This window comes from Coenobita brevimanus, chromosome 74, assembly GCF_032717465.1.
Source record: "Coenobita brevimanus isolate Jiangsu-jjx chromosome 74, ASM3271746v2, whole genome shotgun sequence".
In the NCBI taxonomy this organism is placed as follows: Eukaryota; Metazoa; Arthropoda; class Malacostraca; order Decapoda; family Coenobitidae; genus Coenobita; species Coenobita brevimanus.
This window is the reverse complement of record NC_137027.1, coordinates 19,204,295-19,225,508: the sequence shown is the minus strand read 5'-3', so window position 1 is coordinate 19,225,508 and position 21,214 is coordinate 19,204,295.

Below are 21,214 nucleotides of genomic sequence, written 5' to 3'. Positions count from 1 at the left end.
AGGCTGTAGTGGCGTGGTGATAGGTGGGGTGTTGATGTGGAGGAAATTAACAAAATTACATCAGGCTGCTAGAACGATTCCACACCAAGACTGCAAACAGGGCTGGAGGCTAGGGCGGAGATAGACTGTGAGTTGTCTTGGGAAGAACAGCAGTGACAGTAGTGTGGGAAGACAGACACAGCTAAGCCGGCCAACAAAAGACGTAAATCACTATAATCCCACTCGCTTTCCACCAAATGTTAAAGCTGTCAATGCCCCCCTTTAAGCCATTTGCAGGTGAAGGGAAAGTCTTGTAGTAGTTTTCTGACAATATATTAAACACCGTCTTGAATCATTATACAGCAATACTGGACAACATCTGTGTCCATCCCCAGACCCGTACAGACAGCTACTGATCGCCGGCTCTCTCAGGCTAGACCGGTGGTGCGACTACGGAAGTCATGACTCATTCAAAACATAAGTGTTCTCAGACATAACACTGGGCGGTGATGCCCTACTTGGATCCTACTTACAACTACTTACATACTATATTTACATACTATATAATATTTACAAAAAGGTTACAAACAGCCTGACAGCAGTCATTTTATTGCTGTTAAATACTGACTCGTTTCTGCCATATAGTGTCAGTGCACAGTTAAAGTCTAGGGTAATGGCGCAAATGTTTTCAAGTTACGGACTCTGAAAATCCCTGATCTTGCATCTGACCTTACAAGGTCACTCAAGGTCAAAGGTCATGCTGCCAAATGAAAGCCCATATGAGACTTACTTTATCTTGGTAATGGTAAATATCTCTACTTTTAACCATTTTTCGAGTTATAACCTCCTGAATATCCGTGACCTTGAGATTGATCTTTCAAGGTCACTTACGGTCAATGGTCAAGGTACCAATTAAAAAACCCATATGGGGTTTCCGATATGTTGACAATAGTAAATATCTTTCTTCAATCACAGTCGAGTTACAGCCCCCTGAATGTCCATGACCTTGAGTTTGACTTATCAAAATCATTCTAGGTCAAAGGTTTTGGTGCCAAATGAAAGCCCATATTACGTGTTCCTGTATATTACTAAAAATAAATATCTATCTTCAACCGTTTTCAAGTCATAGTCCTCGGAATACCCTTTAGCTTGATTTTGACCTTTCTTGATCACTCAGTTACCTCCAAAACTTAATCACTTTCTTCGGACACCAGTGCCCACATATCCTCAAAGTTTCACATAATATCATTCAGCCGTTTTTCCGTATTGTTGCTAACAAATAAAGAAACAAACATACACAAACAAACTAGACCAAAACCAATACCTCGTCGGACTCCGCCTGGACGAGGTAAAAATCGTATCTAAACAAAGAAACCTGCTGAGTTTCTCTCAGCTCAGAAATGTTGATAAAAAAAAGCGACAGGAAGAATTATGTGAATTAGACAAGCACTTGTCCTCGACTGTACAAATGAATAGAAAAAAAAACATATCAAGCCTCTTACAGCTTAGAAATATTAACCAGAAGAGAGAAGAGTAGTAGAAAAAGTGTATAATCTCCTACCGTACTCGATGGCCCACTAAGCAGCTTGCTTGTGACCCAGCGCCCTCCAGGATGTAAAGCCATCAACAAAAATTCACCGACAATTGTCTTCCCTACTAGCACTGTCTCCAGCCTTCCATGTTTCTCATTCCTCTCAAAACAAAAGAGTATCCTTCCGTCTCATTCTTGTTTTATTGTGTGCTTGACTTTGCTACAAAAACAGTTCCTGTAACGCAACATTATTATCACAGCCGTCAGAGAAGTGTCTGCTAAATGTTGCTTATGGCTTAACTAATAAATATGAGTACAACTTTTTTCAATACAATGCTGGTATTAACATGAAACAAAAACTTTTTCCATTTACAATTTTTAATGTGCAACAATTTTTATGAAACCTGACATTGCGAAAAACAGCAAAGATAATATTTAATGAAGCTCAGCATTTAAATGGACTGCATGGACCTTTGTCCTCACACTTCACATTATATTATAAAATTTTATTCAGTTTAATTTACTTCCTTCATGCATATGCAGTTGCAGACATTAATACTGACACATTTTATTAAGAGAGGAAACGATATAATGAACGAAGGATTTTCAAAACTCAGTGACATCTCGGAGCCCAACAAAGTTTTCAGAATCTTATTTAATAATGGTTGTTTTTCTTCTCCTCTTCCTCTTCCTTAACATAATGATGATGATGTGGGTATAATAATGATGGATGGCTGTGATACTGATGATGGTCATGATGATGATGATGATCATCATCATCATCATCATCACCATCATCAGTATCACAGCCATCCATCATTATTATACCCCCACTCACTAACAGTGTCACCCACACCACCCTCCATCATACACCATCACATAATCCCGCTCCCTTAATCGTGACAGGTCTGGAAGAAAGACGCCGGGCTTACAACTTTCCCACTTAAAACCTTTCCTGTAATATCCCAGCCCATGAATCTTTAGGCCAGGTCATTCAGAACACGCTGAGAAAGGGATCTGGAAGTTTTAGGTGGAGTGGCAGAGTGTGAAAAATAATGCTAGGCGTGAGAAGTGTGATTGTCGGCGGACTGAATAAAGATGGGGCTATGCCGTTTTTACGTTGCATAATATTGCCACCTCTCCAACTTAAGTTGTAACACTAGACTGGTACTCAGTATGATGCTAGTCTTAAAGAAATGCTATGGAAAAATTGAAGAGCTACATCACTGTGTTTTCCTATAAATGAGATATATGTATTATGCTACAAATGGACGAAAATATAAGGCAGACTTAGTGTAAAAGACCTATACTCAATGTTTTACGTGCGTGCACGCGAGATGGGGGAAGAGCCTGACCTCTTTCATATCCTATAATGTAAAATTTATAGATAGAATGATATAGATAAAATTCTGATGAAGATGGATGGGTAGATATACAGGTACGCATTCAGCGATACCCAGACGGTCAGAGACAGATAAAACAAACAAAGTGACTTGTAGTTAGACTTCTCATATTACGAATACTCCTTCAGTTGTTTTTCTCTCTTCCCGAGTCTGTTTACAAATTTCCCTCATTTACTACAGTGAGAGATAGACAGACAAACAGCTAGACAAAGATGTGAACATAGGTAGATGCTGGCAGAGGCAGAAATGTAGGTAGGTAGGAAGACAGATACACAGTTAGATATACAGATCTCAGATTACCAACCCTCTGTGTGTCTCCCATCGTTTCTCTCCCTTTTAATCATGCTATTTCTTTCGTGTAGTAGAGTGCAAAGATAAACAGATAAACAGGCAGGTAAGTAAACAGAGATAGATATACACACAGATAAACAGACAGGTAGATAGGTAGATACACAGCTATACAGGTGTACAGATAAGTAAATAGGCAGACAGGTAGATGAACAAAGATAATTTGCTTCCCTCTATTTCCCAGGTCCCACCTTCCCCTTCTGTTTACAAGCGGATTTTTCCATCACCTATTGTGCACTGATGCATAAACACACACGTAGACAGTCAGACAGACAGACAGATTGTTACACAGTTGGACAGACAGACAGATGGAAAGAAAATTATCAAGATGGATAGAAAATGATAGGTTGAAAGATAGATAGATACGGCTTATATAATGACATGATATGTAGCCAGAAGGACAGACAGGATGGACGATAGACAGCTAGGTAGATAAACACAGTTCTTACATTACTATCCTTCCTCCTGCCTCCTCCTCCCCCCTCTCTCTCTCTCTCTCTCTCTCTCTCTCTCTCTCTCTCTCTCTTTTTACCTGCAGATTTCTTTCATTTCTTACAATCAGGAATTCGATAAACACGGAGGACACGGAGGTAGACCGATGGATAGAGTCAGATAGATATAGAACAGTGGATGGACAGATAAGAGGAAGGACAGGTTGGTAAGTAGATAATATATACAAAAAAGTACAAATGGATAGAGAGGAATATACGGAAATGAAAATAAACACAATGCTCATATTTCTGCTCTCTTCTCTCTCTCTCTCCCTCCCTCTCTCTCTCTCTCTCTCTCTCTCTCTCTCTCTTTCTCCCAACCCTTCTGTTTACAAACCCATTTTTTTCACCTTGCATAGTGCATGCATTATATTACCTTCTATCTGGCCTTAAGTGTTCTTTCGGTATTTTCTCTCCTATTCCTGCCTTCTATTTCATTTGTTATTTTTCAAATTTGGATTCTTCTTTGCACATCTCTCTCTCTCTCTCTCTCTCTCTCCATACTGAGGCCAGCCAGTGTAACATTAAATTTACAGAAACCAAGTGACGTCATGGCGGGTGACTTAACAGTTTCAGTGTAGTGGTCTGACTTGGATAATTGTTCTCTCTCATGTCAGATAATTTCATTCAGCACAGAAGAATCGTATGTAGTTAGAAGCGCGCGCGCGCACACACACGCGCGCACACACACACACACACACACACACACACACACACACACACACACACACACACACACACACACACACACACACACAAAGATCCTAAATTTGTTAATGGGATGGTGGAACTCATGTTAATCCCCACTTGCTACAGACAAACTTTTATTCAGCACAGACGAACCGTATGACATCAAACCATTAAAAAAACTACCTCTCTCACTCTTTTATTGGCATACTGACACTCAAGCGTTTATCTTTCTTGGAAGAGACGATTTTATTCAGCAGAGACAAACCACAGATAGCCCACATGTTAATCAATTCTATCACGTAATTTTCATATTGTCCTTCCTGTTTCCAGGCTAATGTCATCAGCTTTACTGATTGTCCTGTCCTGGTAGTGAAGGGACTAACGAAGGCTGAAAATCACCTTCTCAGCCTGAAAAAAATAAAAATCCTAAGGGTGATAATAATAGTAAGGTGAAAGAATTAAAAAAAAATTGGATTGAAAAATAAAGAAAAAAAAACTATTTGAGAGATTTCAGAACTTACCGGTAAGTATTTTTTCTGCTTTATCCTACCGATTATTTTGTCGAGAAAAACCCTCTGCAGTCAAAGATTAAAAAATATATATTTTTCTCTCAGGATGCAGAACTTTCGTATTGTGTTCCCAGTAAAGCCCCTGTCACACATGAGGGACTCAAGACCCGACCGCGGGGCAACTCAAGGTCGTAACGGCTTTCGTCATCGGTCGTCCCTTGATTCTCCGACAAAGCCCGGACTCTGGAGGGCGGTCGTGAGCCTCTTGGACGACTCCTCGAGCCTCAAGAATTTTTTACGTGTGCGTTAAAAAATCGTAGCCGCCTCACGACTTGCCAAAAGTCGGGTCACAGTTGCATCGTAGTCGGGAGTGGATACGTCGTGATACGGTCGCTGCATGTCGTGAAGCTATCACTAGCAAAAAATCCGTTATGAATGCGTGTACCTCATCAACTGACTAGACACAGGAGAGGTCCATGGTGATGCGCTGGGTGTCATTAGTGGTCTAGGTGTGATGCCCTGCCCCACACTGGATGTCATTGGTGGTTCAGGTGTGATGCCCCGCCCCACTCTGGGTGTCACTGGTGGTCTAGGTGTGATGCCCCGCCCCACTCTGGGTGTCACTGGTGGTCTAGGTGTGATGCCCCACCCCACACTGGGTGTCATTGGTGGTTCAGGTATGATGCCCCGCCCCACACTGGGTGTCACTGTTGGTCTAGGTGTGATGCCCCGCCCCACACTGGGTGTCACTGGTGGTCTAGGTGTGATGCCCCGCCCCACTCTGGGTGTCACTGTTGGTCTAGGTGTGATGCCCTGCCCCTCGCTGGATGTCATTGGTGGTCTAGATGTGATACCCCGCCCCATGGGTCAGTCGTGGGGGGACATGGAGGTGTTGTGGGGGGTTGGGGTGCATTCCCCAAATGCGTTATGCAGTCGTCTTGTGTTCGTGGGCGGTCGTATCACGGTCGTGACTGACAAAAATTCGTTAAATTTCAAATTTGAAGACTCATAGCTCCGTCGTCTCGTGATCGCCTTGTGATCATGTCGTGTTCTTGAGGACGTCATGACAGGTCGTGCAGCAGTCCTGACGCAGGCGTTAGGCAGTCATGAGCAGAGCAGATTCGGGGCCAGTCGGGAGGCGTGGGAGCCAACTAGGACACGACCTTGAGTCTCGCCGCGGTCGGCCCTTGAGTCGCGTATGTGTGACGGGCTTAACGCCTACCGTTTTTTTCGCTGGATTTTACAAACTATGCAGAATCAACAGACATTTACCTAATTCGGTTATGTTTCGTTTTCCGCTTAAATTTTATCAGTTTGTAAATTTTCGCTCTTTCTCCATCTCACGATCCTTCTTAACTTTCTCCTTGTTCAGTCAGTCCCTTCTTTTGTCTCTCTTGCTCGTCCTCAATTTTTTCCCTTCCCTTGCTTGCATTCCCTCCCCCCCTTGCCTTTATATCTATTTATTCTTTCCAAACTTCTCTCTCTCTCTCTCTCTCTCTCACTTCGTCCATCCGTTCTAAATGTCTGTCAGTTATTTTTTTTGGTCTTTTACTAGTCTCCTTTTTTTTATCTTTTCGCTTTTACCCTCGCTCTTCTCCTCTTTGTATTTTCAAGTTGTCATCGTACCATGCCCCTGCCTCCCCCCCCTTTTTTTTTTGTCGGATCTATGTTTTTATGATATTGTGAGACTTAGTTTTTCTTTGTCCAGATTTTACTTTCATATTTTGTCGTTAATGCCTTAACCCTCCCAGACACACTCACTCGATTCGCGTGACATCGCATTGTATTAGGTCTGGGACAGTCACTCGAATCGCGTGGTTTAGGCACAAAAATATTCGTCAGAAAAAAACTTATAGGCCGATTTGCGTAATTTTTGGGCGCGTCATAGGGTCGCCAAAGCTCTCTCAAGGTAAGTCATTGGCAACGCTGCTTTGCCTTATCTACCTCAGCCCGCTCCCTCCAACCCCAGTGTTTGTTGAGCAGTCAAGCGGTGGTGTTTGACAGCTCGTGGTTCCCTTTAAATCGTCCATAATTCTCCCCCTCTCGCCCGAGGCAAAGACCCTATTGACTCAGTGAGATAATACATTGTATGTGAACATATAGTGATGTGATATTGTCGATGAAACATACATAAATGGATTGAAAAGCAATTCTGGCCGTTAGCAATCGTTGGGCCTTGGAGCCAGACGCATGGTCAGTGTAGCGGGGTTTCGCCACTCCGCCCCCCCCGTAGGCCGTATGGCGTGAGTGGAAATACGTATATAAATGAAGCCAAGGCATAAATATATATTGTGTGAAACATACTGTGGATGGCTTGGTGAAATTATGGAGCCAGCAAGCGTTACATATGGCATGAAACAGAGTGTTGTGAAGGGGCAAACCTGAAGTCGGGAGGGGAGAATTACCGGTGTTTTAGGGCTGGAATTATTGTGATTCTGATAGTGTAAATGCGTATGGAATTGTATGAAATATACGTCAAACAAGCTGCGAGTTTCCGTGAACGAGTGTGGTGTGTGCTAAAAATAGCGTTGCCTCATACTCTCAGGGAGAAGCTGACTCACACACACACACTACATAACTCCTCATCTTCAAATTCCTGGTCTAACTGGATCAACACCCCTGGAGGAAGTGAGTTCTGCAAATTTTGTTGATATATATAATAATCTATTACCATTACCTCTCCCACTTTCAGACAAATAACCATTTTCTCCTACAGATTACACATATGAAAGAAAGTAAATCTCCACAGCAGTAACTATAGAAGAGTTATGTTTATGTGTAGTAGGTTATAACAATAGAAAAACATCCATGGAAGATGTAACAGTCTGTACAGATAGGGGGAAAAAAAGTTGGTAGCATAGTCTTCAGGCAGGTGTGCAAGGAAAAAACTGTGTAAAAGTTGGTAGCGATCGGAAGAGTAACCTCACTTTGTCGGCCAATTACTCGAAAACTATTAGACTTATCGATTTCCTGTTACAACCATCATCAATACCACTAAATTCTACGTAAGATCAATACCAGAATGTAAGCCTTTGGTAGCGTTTTGGGGGGTAAAAGGCGAGAGAAATGTTTTTGTTCCTAGCGGTTGTTGTGTGACAAGCGCTCGGAGTAATAACATCATTTTGTTGGCCAGTTACTCGAAAACTATTAGACTTATCGATTTTCTCTTACAACCATCTTCAATACCACTAAATTCTACGTATGATCAATACCAAGATGTAAGCCTTTGGTAGCGTTTTGGGGGATAAAAGGCGAGGGAAATGTTTTTTTCCCTCGCGATTGTTATCAGTGACATTCGCTCGGAGTAATAACCTCACTTTGTCGGCCAATTACTCGAAAACTATTAGACTTATCGATTTTCTGTTACAACCATCATCAATACCACTAAATTCTACGTGTAATCAATACCAGAATGTAAGCCTTTGGTAGCGTTTTGGGGGGTAAAAGGCGAGGGAAATGTTTTTCCTCGCATTTGTTATCAGTGACATTCGCTCGGAGTAATAACCTCACTTTGTCGGCCAATTACTCGAAAACTATTAGACTTATCGATTTTCTGTTACAACCATCATCAATATCACTAAATTCTACGTATAATCAATACCCGAATGTAAGCCTTTGGTAGCGTTTTGGGGGGTAAAAGGCGAGGGTTTTTTTCTTTTTCTTCGCGTTTGTTATCAGTGACAAGCGCTCGGAGTAATAACCTCACGTTGTCGGCCAATTACTCGAAAACTATTAGACTTATCGATTTTCTGTAACAACCATGATCTATTCCACTAAATTCTACGTATGATCAATACCAAAATGTAAGAATTATTTTACGTTTTGTGCGAGAAAAGGCGGTGGAAATGAGTGTCTCTTCCCGACTGTTACCATTGAAAAATGCTCGTAGTAATACTCTCTGTTTCCCTGCCAATTACTCGGAAACTATTGGACGTATCGATTTCACGTTTGAACCATGATGAAGAGCAGGAAATTCTACATATGTACAATACATAAATATGTAATATTTCTGATAAGAATTCGTTGTTACGTAGACGGGAACATTGAGTACGCCTTGCGCGCATCACGAAAGTCAATCACGCACGGAGTGCCTAGTACTTTTTTTCGATTTACTCGAGAACTATGAGGCGTATGGGGTTTGTACGCCACATTGGGAAAGCTGGATAATTGGGTCATATTACTATGTAATAAAAACATAAGGTGCCTGGGAAAACTTTGCTTTCAGAGGTCAGTGAATTTTTTCCGAAAATGGCTCTCAGTTTTTGGCCATTTTCTCGAAAAGTATACATCGTATCTCAACCGGATTGTTTCGTTAGAAAGCTGATGAAATTCTCTATAAAAACTTATTAGATCATTTTCCTGTATGATGGAAAACATTCAAACGGCGATGTTGGGAAGTGAAAAGAGTTTACTCGACCATGCTTCCAGGGCTAATAACTTTTTTTGCTGGTGTTTTCCTGTGTTTTGGTCATGTTTATCAGATAGAACAAACATCGATGCATACCTGGAGATAGGTTTCATGGGAATACATGGATTTTTGGGTGGCGAAAATAAGGCAAGAATGTGTTTCATTCGCTCAAATTTGCCCAAATTTGCCGCGCGCGCGCTCCCCGGCCGGGCTGCTTCGTAGTGAAAATTCCTGCACCAGGAAACTTACTGAAACTTACCGTGCGGGGAAGGGTTAATCGTCTTCCTTTTCATCATCACCATACTTTCCTTATTAATTTTCATCGTCAACACCATCATCATCATCAGGGAGGTTTACATGATTCAGAAAAAGAAGCAGGAAAACAAACATGCAAAGGAAACTATCAGCAGAGTGCCTGATGAAAAGGACTGTATCTTTTAGACATTTAAAGTTTAATTATCACTTGTAGTACGAATAATATAATTTTCTATTTTGTGTTCTCTCTCTCTCTCTCTCTCTCTCTCTCTCTCTCTCTCTCTCTCCTTACTGGCAGTGGTCCAGAGAAGAATATCAATAAGGTAATAGATGCAGACTCTGGCGAAAACCTTTTTATTCCAAAATCTTCAAGAACTTCTGCAGGAAAGGTACTCTAGCAACATGTTGGTATTTGTGGTGACTGTGGTAGCTGCTGGAGGTCATGGTTGTGGGCATCTCTTATGCTGACTTTTTGGGTGGTATGCCCCTCCCCGTAAAACCACCAACTCAAAGACAAATGACCATCCCTTACAGGAATATGGAGTCTGCCTTCAGATGGATAGATAAATAAATAGACAGATAGGTTATGGTGGTGGTGGTGGGTAGCGTTGGTATTTCAAGATGTGGTTGTGGCTGATTTTGGTTATTGTTGGTAGTTTCGGTTGTTGCTGGTTATTGTTGGTAGTTTCGGTTGTTGCTGGTTATTGATGGTAGATGGAAGGATTGATTGGAATTAATGGGAGTGGCTGTGAATCGCTGTTATAGTTGGTTGTGGTGATGGTGGTGGTTTGTTGTGCTGTGGTGATGGTGGTGCCTAGATGTGTTCTTGTGATGGTGGTGGTTAGTTGTGTTGGTGGTGGTTTATTTTGCTGATGGTGGCAGATTGTGTTGGTGGTGGTTGGTTGTGTTCCCGATGGTTGGTTGTGTTGCTGGTCGTTGGTTGTGTTGGTGGTTGTGATGGTTGGTTGTGGTTGGTTGTGTTGGTGTTGATGATGGTTCATTGTGTAGCTGATAGTTGGTTGTATTGGTGGAGGGGGTGGTTGGTTGTGATAATGGTGTTTTTTTGTGGCGATGGTGGTGGCTGGCAATGGTGATGGGGTAGGATGGTTGTGGTATTGGCGGTGGGTGGTTGTGGTGATGGCGTAGTTGTGGTGATGGCGGTGGGTGGTTGTGGTAATGGTTGTGGGTGGTTGTGGGTGGTTATGGTGATGGTGGTGGCTGGTTGTGGTAATGGCGGTGGGTGGTTGTGGTGATGGCGGTGGGTGGTTGTGGTGATGCCGATGGCTGGTTGTGGTGATGGCAGTGGCTGGTTGTGGTGATGGCGGTAGGTGGTTCTGATGATGGAGGTGGCTAGTTGTGGTAATGGATGTGGCTGGCTGGTTATGGTGATGGCGGTGGGTGGTCGTGGTGATGACGGTGGCTGGTTGTGGTGATGGCAGTGGCTGGTTGTGGCAATGGATGTGGCTGGTTGTGGTGATGGTGGTGGGAGGTTGTGGAGATGGCGGCGGGTGGTTGTGGTAATGCCGGTGGGTGGTTGTGGTGATGGCGGTGGCTGGTTATACTAATGGTGGCTGATGTAGTGACTATGAAAGTTGGTTGTGCTAATGGTGGTGGTTGTGGTGGTGCTGCTTGGGTGTGGTCGTACCTGATGACTGTGTTGATGGTAGTGATTGTGTTGTGGTGGTTATGACTGGTGCAATTGACCAGAGTTGTTAGCAGCTGGTGCGGATCGTTGTTGATGATGGTTGTGGTTGTGAGGATGGAAGCTGTGATCTTAGCCATGGAGGTTTGTGTTGGTGGTTTGTTCATGTACTGAGGGAACTCCATCATCCATCTCACCTCACATTTAACTTCCACTGCTTCATCAAACTTTTTTTTATTACACACACACACACACACACACACACACACACACACACACACACATACACACACACACACACACACACAAAGCATTAGTAAAACCACTCCCACCTTGAAACACCCACACTCTAACTGCACCTTCCATACATCCAGTGCACCCAGTGTTTTTTGCGTGTTTGTTTTGTTTGTGGGCGTACGACGCGTGCATACATGCGTGTGTGGTAGTGATGTGTGCAGTTATAGTAGTTTAGGAAAGAAAAACTGTAAAATCTGCCCCATAGTTGACTGGGTGTGTACATGAACATCTGAGAGTTCTGGTTAACTCTCGCATTTAGTGTAGTGTGTGTGTGTGTGTGTGTGTGTGTGTGTGTGTGTGTGTTTTAAGACGAATGAGTCAAGCTTGTAATGACCCTTCTAACTTCCTTATTTTATCATACATGTGTGTGTTTGTGTGTGTGTGTGTGTGTGTGTGTGTGTGTGTGTGTGTGTGTTTGCCTATGAAGAACGAGAGAGAGAAGGAAAAATACTCTGAAAAACATATTTAATCATGAATTTTCCGTCCACACCATGCCAGCATCAGGCACTTTGTCTTATATCGTCAGCATGACTAATAGTAAATATATAAAGATGCTATTTGGCTCTCTATCATCTTGTTGTTTTATTTCTTATTTTTTTGAGGGAACAATATGCTGCCTTCTTCCCTTTGGCTCCTTCTTCTTTGCATAAAAAAAAGTAAATCCAAAACCCCAACTGGTTAAAACCAAATACTCCTACCAGTTAAATCGCTCAAAGAAAAATGTCAAGAACCATGCAGAGCAGGCCCTGGTAAGTTATCAGTGTCTACCCTGCATCATTTATTTCCTACCGCCACGGCCACAGCGCCCACACCAGCAGACTGAGCAGTTCCCGCAAGACGCAAGAACCACCAAGGCAGCCTCTAACGAGGCGCCAGTTACGGACCACACACGATATCTAAAACTGCTCCTTAATTACTTGTGTGCAATTACATACTCACCGCTAATTACCGCAAGATATATTTACCTGTAACTGGGTTAATTAAGGGTGTGTATCAGGTGTAATGACCCCTGATGCTTCTCTCTCTCTCTCTCTCTCTCACTTCATTTTCTCGGCTTGTTTTCTGTTCACTGGACAGGAAGGGACTCTTACTGAAGGGTCAAAGGTCACACACACACACACACACACACACACACATTCCTCTCTCTGTCTCTCTCTCTCTGTCTCTCTCTCCCACAAAATATGCAGCTGTTTTGACGTGTTCCCCTGGGAGAGAGAGAGAGAGAGAGAGAGAGAGAGAGAGAGAGAGAGAGAGAGAGAGAGAGAGAGAGACTTTCAGGACGTGACATAACGACTTTATTCCTTCTACCGCCAGTCGATTTTTTCTGTACCATTATCTCACTTTCTTATCTCACTTGCTCACATTTCTCTCTCCTACTTTCTCATGTCTGGGGCTCATATTCTTATCGTGTAAGGAATTTCCCTAACACCTCTTCCTTTGCGATTTATTATTGGAATAAAAGTGATTATCCTTTTGTGCGTTACTTATGCAGAGTATGGCGATGTTGAAAAGGCTTTATGTGAGACAGAAGAGGACAGTAAGGTGTAATAAGTATAATTAATCACTTAGGAGAAGGTGTTAGGGACGTGGTGAATCACAGTATCAGTTACTGTATTTGTTTTTATTAGTACTATAAATATTTACTATGTTAAAAATAACAGTATATGATATAATTAGTATGTTGCTGTATATACAGTACTGTATATTAAAAAGAGTAATAATAATAATAATAATAATAATAATAATAATAATAATAATAATAACAATAATAATAATAATAACGAGAAGGGCATAGTAACTAATATATGGTCTGATATGAATGGTATATTACACAATATGTATTTATATCAACTATAATAAAAATAATAATAATAATGATAATAATAATAATAATAATAATAATAATAATAATAACATATGGTATGAGTGGAATAATACATAACTATAATAAAAGATGCATTATATTAACAACAATAAATTATAAACTGTGTATCTTACATATAGGCTATTGAACATATTATCGACAATAATAATAATAATAATAATAATAATAAAGCTATTGAAATATTAGTAATCATTATTACTATTATTATTATTATTATTATTATTATTATTATTATTAATATCATTATTATTATCAAAATTACACTTCGTCTTTCAGATTAGGTCTAACCAGAGACAAAAATTTCTCCCAATATTTCATCTTTTCTGTTCCATAGTTTTGTGTCTGTTACATGTACACTTTCCATGACTGTTTGAACTTAACACACACACACACACACACACACACACACACACACACACACACACACACACACTTTTCTCTTTCTCTTCACTAATAACGCTTGCCCATCCCCCCGCCTCTCTCTCTCTCTCCAGTTTAACACTCCGAAACACACAACGATAATTTATTAAACGAATTGCACTGCATAATATATTCCTTTCACTATTTGTTTATTTCTCATTTTTTTTTCGTTTTTATTGCACCGTAAGTCCATTGTGTACCCATTCACTACGATGACGTGTTCGATTTTATTGGCTTGATAATGATGATGATGATGGCGATGATGATAGTGATGATGATGATGATGATGATGATGATGATGATGATGATGATGGTGATGATGATGGTGATGGTGGTGGTGGTGATGATGATGATGGCTTTCTTCTTCGTTATCTACTTCTTCCTCCTTCTCCTATTCCTTCTTTTTCTTCTTCTTCTTCTTCTTTTCCTTCTTCCTTCTTCTTTTTTTCTTTTTCCTCTTCCTCTACCTTCTTCTTCCTCTTTTTTTTCTTCTTTCCTTCTTCTTCTTCTTCTTCGTCATCCTCTTCTCCCTCATCCTACTCCTGTTCATCTCCTAGCACCAGCTTATTCTTTCTCTAGTTAATAATGATTCCCTGTCGCCCATTCCTAGCGTGTAAAACATTACCCACGCTAGGATAACGCTGAGAATGGCTTGGCTGAGAATAGGAAGGGTGTGGGTAGGCAGAGTGGAGATTGCCTGGTTGAGAATGGGGAGGATGAGGATGAATTGGCTGAGAATTGCTGGGATGAACACCGCTAGAATGAAAATAGCTCGGTTGAACATTGCTAGGGTGAGAATAAGTCCGCTGATCACTGCTAGGGTGAGAATAGCTGCGAATATACCGTGCAACATGCCCCTCTGGCCTAGCTCCGGCTGCACATTCCCTGTTCAACTTGCAACCATTCCATTCATCTTCCTCGTAGCACTTGAACCTGTGGCAAGGGGATTCAATTGTGATGAAACCCAGCGCTAGGAGAAGTGCTAGGAGGCGTGCTAGGAAAGAAAGCGGCTCCATAGTGCTGCTAGGACTTCGCGTGAGCTGAGTCTGAGATGAGAAAGGGAGGAGGGATGTGAGCTTGGGGGAGAGGGAGGAATCGGGTGTTTGTGGGATTCCCGAAGAGAGGGACATTGAGTAAGGCAGTGACTTCTTGAGAGAGAGAGAGAGAGAGAGAGAGAGAGAATTGCTTGTTTGTGTGTGTGTGTGTGTGTGTGTGTGTGTGTGTGTGTGTGTGTGTGTGTGTGTGTGTGTGTGTGCGTTTTACCCTCTGGCAGAGAGAAAGAGAGAGAGAGAGAGAGGGTGTATCGGTACACGGCTAGCACTAAATATCGTACCACCGCTAGCACCAATAAAATGTATCGTCGCACTACTGGCCAACAATTTAATGTAGCCGTTATGGAGTAGCAGTTGGCTACATATAAAGTGTTCTGCTGTTATAGTGTAACTAGACCACCGTGTTGGATGGACGACACTGTCTGTAGTACACGTCAGCCACTCGCCGTCACTGCCCGACACTTCCCACCAAAGGTCCTCTGCCACGAGAAGGTGGAAGCTGGTCTGTTATTAAGTGGTAGCGTAAGGTGACAGAAATGAGCAGATTAAATCTCTCTTTATTGGGTACAGAATAATATAACTGCGACCCGAGAGATATGTAGGAGCGACACCACCTCCCTTTATAACTGTAAAGCGATCTCTGACGCTGAACAGTCACCGAGCGGACAGGGCGCGGTGCTGAGGTCAGCTAAAAGGTGAGGTGCCGAGCATTACATATACTCTGGGCTTATGCAAAAAGTAGAGATAAATGACAGCTCTACTAGCACATTATACACCTCTATAAAATGGTATTAAGTACATTCACATATACCAACATAATAAATGGTTCCCCAGGACTTTACACTTACGCACAATTCAGATATCTTTTCACTTCTCCTAACCTTCTTTTTATAATTGAAACAGGGTGGCCCTTGTGGTCTGCCATCCACCTTCTTCCTATACCACAGCTAACAGCGAAATGATATTTGGTTGTTCATCATTCACACTTCATTACACACTGTTAATTATGACTAAACAGCTTTAAAAATTATTATGTAAAATGTGTGATACTACAACTTCATATGGAAAAAGATGCTGACTCCAGAACATCGCTCGGCCACACCATAGACGTCCTCGTCGACATTGTTGTCCTAACTACCGTGTAGCCTAACCAGAGTGTAGGGTAGCTAACTATTCAGGAACATCCACTTGCAATCCTCGAGTACGGACACGTGGTATCAGTGGGTTCCTTAATTGGCGCCTTAAATAGTAGCCTAAACCACAAACACAGGACAAGACCACAATAAGTAGAAGACCAACGCCAGGACCAAAATAGGAACGAGAAAGGTATGAAGGAAGATAGGACAGTACATAAGGCTCTAAATCAGTCCTGTTCAGGTGGGAGAGGAAGGTAAGCTCCTTTCATACATGAGACAGCCTGTTCACATTCAAGAAGTAACATTGAATGAAGGTAAAAAGGGTCGTAACTGGGATGAGAAGTTCACTGTCAAAGCTAGATGATGCTTGCTAGGCAGAACTGCTATCTCTTTACTGTGTAACTCACAAAAATCAGGTGCAACATAGTACCCCTTTACTGTAAGGAATTGATTCTGTGAGGCACAAATCACAGTTACATCCTCTGTCTCAGGAAAGTAAAAGTACTGTTTCGCATGAATATGAGCATGGAAAACTGACTTCAACTGAATGGGTTGGAAGGTGCAACGTTGCAGAGCAGAGGAAGTATTTGTGTCCAACAAGGCCCTCTTACACTCCTCTACCTTTAATGGTACGAAGACAAAATGGAAAGCAGGACATATATGGAGATCAAGAAATGAGGCCTTACACTTCTCAAATTCATCCACAGTCGTTTCTGCTACATATTTCTTGTCATCTGAGACAACTAGCACCTCTGGACCCTCTTCAATAACAACAAGTGTATTATTAGCAGTAGCAAAGGGAAGGAAATGAACCGCCATGCCTGGTATAAAGAGTGGCATAAGTCCATGCTCCCACATAGCTATATCAAGTGCATTGGTTAGTATATTAGTAGGCAGCAATAAAGCATTAACCCTGTTCAAAACTTGCATCGATTAAGCCGTCCACCATATTGGCAGCATGCTTCTCCAAAGCAGTGGTTGACTCGTCGAGAGCATGTAAGTACTCAGCGAATAACACCAAGTTAGCTAGGGTTGGTAGGTTAATTTGGATGTTGTTCACAAGCTCTACTAGATGGTTGGTAGTCCTAATTATCTCGTTAGCTTTGTTAGTGAACTCATCTAACTGTTTATACACATGCATGATTAATCTATTATTGGCTTTAGCGGCCAGTGTCAAGTCATGCATCTGTCTACCCAATTGCACTACATCCTTATCTAATGCCATACCAAAGAGTTATCCACGTCCTCTCTTAGTACGTGCATGGACATGCTTGGAAAGATCAGAGTGTACGTTAGGTAAAGCTACATGCAAGTTAGTGAGCCTGTCGGTGAGCCTGTCTATATGCCTAGTCTGAAGCTCAACAAAGCTTCAGTGTCAGAGTTCGTCAATCGTGGGTTTCGATTAAACATCTTTCCCACTTCCAATAGTTGCTGTCTGAGATTCGACAAGCCCTTGGAGACCTCCTTGACAATATCTGGCGTTTGGAGATAGCCTTCCATTGGATAGTAGACGCATACTGCATCTTCCACTACCACGACTTCTCCAAGTGGGCTCTTCAGTGCTCCTGGCATTAACGCAGTCGTGTCCATGTCCGATGTCGTTCCATAGGTTCACCCCAAGCAACGCACGAGGAGTTTGAGCCACAGCCACATTTTTTTCTGCAAGAGTTGATACTCCCTTAATCACTCTTGTTGTGGGATCGTAGCTTGCTGCGATACTCTTGGTTAGGGACAGGTACGGATGACGACATAGACTGCGACGAAGACAGAGGGCACAACACATCAGACGATAGGCCTAGCTCTTGACTTACTAGTTTGATCCTATCAGCATGTACTGCCTCCTGAGTTCCATTAGCTTCATCCTTTATTCTATAAGTATTTCCACGTACTCGTTCCACAACGGTATATGGTCCGCGGAACTTAGGTCTGAGCTTGGAAATTCTCTCAGGGTTGTGGATTATGACCTTCTGGCCTGCCTGTAACGTCTTTTCTTGACTGCCTTTGTGTTGTTTCGCCATCATCTCCGCTCTTAAGGCTTTTATTCTTTTCCGTACTTCACTGTGTATAAATTGGAATTTCAACAACTGTACCTTTGCGTAGTCTTCTTCGTTGTCTACTGGAGTAGGAGGTCCAGCCAACAAATCGTAGGGTAACACTTTCTCTTCTCCATAAAGGATATAATAAGGAGACTTCCCAGTTGATGAATTTTCTGAGGAGTTGATGGTCGCCGCTACGTGGTAACCAGTCTTCCCAGTTATCCTCCTGATTTGAGGTTACTGGTCTCAAGACTTCCAGTATCTTCCTGTTTGTTCTCTCCACCAGGCCATTGCTCTTAGGACTGTAAGGCGTTACAAAAACTTGCTTTACTCCATACATACGACAGATTTCTTGTACAACCTGGTTACGAAATTCACTGCCATTATGCTGAGCAATACCTTAGGTGTAGAGTATGGACAAATCACTGAAGTCACAAAGCGTGCGCCACCTCCTCTGAAGTTTTCGTCTGTAAAGGTGCTAAAACAGTGAATCGTGAGAAATGGTCCACTGCCACCAGTACATAACTTGAACATTGACGACTTATCGGCAACGCTAAGAGATCAATGGAGACTGTATCCCAGGGTTTTTCCGTTAGAGGGTACTCTAAGATGGGAGTCAGAAGTCCTGTCGTTCCTCGTATTTCCGCACATTTGACACATTGACTGACGTGGGCTTCTATGTCCTCCCTCATGGTCGGCCAATAGTATTTCTTTCTCGCCTCACGTATGCATCTATCGCGACCGGGATGACCCGCTTGAGGTACATCATGAACTAACTGTAGCACGGCTTGCTGTAAGGTAGCAGGAACAACCAACTGATATGCAGTGTCCTTCCCTGGGGGTTGCTTATACAAAAGACCCTGTTGAAGATGGAAGTGAGTCATTGGTACTGGGAGTTCAGGTAGACAAGTCTCGTCGCCAGACTCCAAGGCATAGATGACTTGAGACCACATCGCATCATTACGTTGTTCCGCTTTTACCGTGTCTGAGGAATACTCAGCAAGAGCAACATCCTCGGCTATGGTAGCAGCAATGTTTCTACTCAACGCGTCGGCTACAACATTTTGACGGCCTGATAAATATCTGACCTCTGGATCAAACTCCATTACCTTGCCAAACCAACGCGCAACCTTACCATGCAAGTTTTTCCTTTAAACAAGTCGCGTATGGGTGCATGGTCAGTTAAACAATTATCCGGTAGCCAAAAATAATATCCCGGAAATGTCCTAACGCCCACACGACTGCTAATGTCTCCAAATGTGTCGTCGAATAGTTCTTCTCTGGGGGTCTTAATGCCCTACTAGCATACGCTATGGTATGTGTCTTACCTTGCTCATCCTTCTGCTGTAACACCGCTCCCAGACCCAGACCTGAGGCGTCCGTGCACAGATAGAAAGGGTGAGTATAATCAGGAAACGCTAATACAGGTGTTTCTGACATGGCTTGTTTGAGCTCGTTGAAGCTTTTCTCTTCCGAGGGTCTCCATTTCCATGCAGCGTCCTTCTTAAGTAGCGTTGTTAAAGGTGATGCTATGATGGCATACCTGTGGACAAAACTCCTATAAAAGCCAGTGAGGCCTAGGAACGATCTTATCTGATCCTCGTTCTGTGGTGTAGGAAAATAGGTCATCTAGATACGCTAAGACGTCTTGCCCTAACATCTCGCCAAACAATTGGTTTATCATCCGCTGAAATGTTAAAGGAGCATTACTCAGTCCAAAAGGCATCCGGAGAAATTCAAAGAGCCCACGGTGAGTGCTAAAAGCAGTAATGGGACGCGACTCTTCGGTCAGCTCCACCTGCCAATACCCTGATGCTAGATCCAGACAAGTAAACACAGTATTTCCCTTACCTAATGATTGAAGTAAGTCTCGCAGATGCGGAATAGGGTAACGATCCGGTACTGTTTGTTCACTTGCTGAAAATCCACAACAGGTCTCACACCACCGTCCTTCTTAGGCACTAGAAAGAGTGGTGCATCCACTGCTTCCCTTTGGCTGTGCGGTAGACGGTATGCAGGCACATAAACTGGATTTGTACCGGGGCACAAACCAATATAATGCTTCACCCTATCCGTCCTACCCAGCGCTTCTCCTGGAAGTGCTACTACGTCGGAAAATTCTCTAAGGAGGGCTAGGAGTCGTGTTTTATGGTCTACATTATCCGTGACCTTCACATATTGCTCCAGCTGTTTTTCCTTAGCCAGACGTACGGGTTCCGACTGAGTCGTTGCTTGAGATGTAACTACAGGAGAGATCACCGGCACGTCGTCGACTTCCTTTATGGGGGCACCGCATATCAAGTCGCCTATATAACAACCATCTCTGAGCTTAACTGCGCCACCACTCATATTTGCGATGAAGAGGGGCGTCTTCTGGTCTTGGCCAATGCTAGTCAGAGTCAATTCCAGCGACAATGCCTTATGTTTCACAGTCTCAGTTAAGCATGCTACATCAGTTCCCACCGACACGTCAGGTACTCGGACAGGAATTTTACAGACAGTTTGACTGGGTAAGTGGTGATTACCACTCACTATAGCCCTGACTTTCTTCCAGTCCATACCCTCCTCTTCGTGTGCATCCGGGGACTCCCTTGACGCTTCACTTGTCGGGGTCACAACTGGTTGGACGGCTCCTGATTGGATGCCAGTTCCAGTTCGTGTCGCTGAGGGATTAAGGCCTACAAACTCTTTCCCATTAAAGGAAATGGAATGTCTTTGAGGGTGTATTACTATATCATACTCCTCCATGGTTTCAAAGCCTAACAGCCCATCAGCTGGCAGAGGAAAATCCTCAACCACATAAAACGTAGCACGTAACACAGGAGATCGTTTATCTGCCCTCAATGTCAACGGCACCTGGCTTACAATCTTCATTCTACTTCCTGTCACACCTGTCAACATTACATCAGGTGGTGATAATGTCCGTTTGTTAGAGGCATTTTAAGTCTTTCCAACGCTTTACTAGAAATTGTTTGTACATGCCCCTGTATCTACGATCAGGGACACTTGACCTTTCCCTATGATCCAAGGAATAGATAATAAGTCCACCTTAGTAATAGCTGCCACACACGCATCGGTGGATTGTACTATTTTAATTACTTTTGCGCGCGGCCCTGAGCTTCCCCCGAACTA